Genomic DNA, 1,800 nt, shown 5'->3' with positions numbered 1-1,800 from the left:
ACACACGCTGCTTCACACACGCTGCTTCACACACGCTGCTTCACACATGCTTACTAACATTGTGATGTGGCGCATCTGAAGTGGATTATTATTTAATACATGTACGGTAAATACTTTATTTTTTAGACATTTAGTAGAGTTACAGCTGTTTGTTAATAAATGTGCCTGTGTGACAATTGGGACAAAGCTTTGACTAAGAAATATATTTTGGTTATTATTTTATGGAGAGTAAAATATTAATTAATTCAAGCTTTATTTATACAGGTTAGTTTCATTGAGCCATGGGACTCATTTACAAGAGACTTGTTTTTAACAAATGATGACAACAGTAGACAATCATAAAAGAAAGCATATGAATTGAAAAAATAAATGGAAGAAAATTATATTAAAAAATGAAACAAAAACAGCTACATTATAAAGTGATGTAAAATACTAGAAACAGGAACATGTTTGTTGGTTTATGCCATGAACTTAGCAGATGTTTGAAGCTATTTAATATTTTATTTTATTCCTTTATTCATTCATTAAAAAGAAACAAAACAAATTCATCTAAAAGAAAACATTGAATGAAAAGAGCGCAGAAAGAAGTAAAATCTTATATCTGCCCCTTATTTAAAAAAAAAAACCATGAAATAACTTTAAGCAATCACTTAAATTAATCACTTTAATATCCACTTTAAAGCTAGGAATAAAAATAAACATGTTTTGTGTTAGAATTTAATTCTAACTTTAAAACTTATCCAACATTAATAAAACTTACCTCAAGTTTCCTTTTTGGACATGCATGCATATATTTGTACAAATTGTACTTGAGAGAAGATTATTACAGCCTCATATAAAAATCAATGATGATCATGATATTGGAACTGGATCGGTATCGGTCGATGTTTAGATTTAGGTATTGGGATCGGTGCATCCCTAGTCACAGGGACTGTGATGATATGAGCAGCCAGCCTTAAGAAATAAGGTGGAAGTTCATCTGGACCTGCAGATTAATTAGGATCAAGATATTTTAACAGTTTATTGACCTCACTGACTGAGAATGGAGAAAAAGAGAAGCTGTGATTAACTGAGGATTGACTTGTAGGAGGGATTTGATTTGTAGAAGTTTGGTTATTAAGTGAAGTGGCTGATTTTCCATTAGTAACTGTGTCAAATAAAGAACCAGAAGCAACAAAATGTTTGTTGAAACAGTTCAGGATCTCGTGCTTATTTGACACAGGAACAGAGTTAATGAGAAGTTGTGATGGGAGGTCAGATGATTGGGGGGTGCCTGAGAGAGATTTGATGGTTTTCTAGAATCTGTTAGTCATTTAGATTTTTGGAGGTCTGAGATAAGTGTGAAGTCAAAGCAGGAGAATGGAAAAAAAAATAAAAAAATAAAAATAACCTTGCGCTCCACACGGACCTAAAAGAAGGACGGACAAGGCGGAAGAGAACATCAACACAATCAACGCACAACAGGAGTGTGGGTGTGGAGATCCCTCTTCGGTCGGCCGGAGATTCTGATCGACCTGTGTGGAGGAGGATAAGTTGTAGATGGGCGAAGAGGCAGCCGGTAAGAACGAACTAATGTTTAAAGAACAGACTGCCAGGGCGCCTCCCTTTTTTCTCGGCCGAGCCTCCAGCGTTGCTGGCTCGTTAACAAAGAACGCCTGAACTGAAACGCTTGATTGTGAAAGTTAGTTCATTGATGATTTAACTGATCTTTGTGTTGTTGATATGGATTGGTGTGCTTGCAATTAATTTAGCAGTTGATTAAGAGAACTTGGACTATTTATATTTAGAAAATAAATATTT

The sequence above is a fragment of the Nematolebias whitei genome, chromosome 16 (genome assembly GCF_014905685.2).
Source record: "Nematolebias whitei isolate Nwh7 chromosome 16, NemWhi1, whole genome shotgun sequence".
Lineage (NCBI taxonomy): Eukaryota > Metazoa > Chordata > Actinopteri > Cyprinodontiformes > Rivulidae > Nematolebias > Nematolebias whitei.
The sequence above is the reverse complement of the archived record's forward strand: the minus strand, read 5'-3'. Positions refer to the sequence as shown.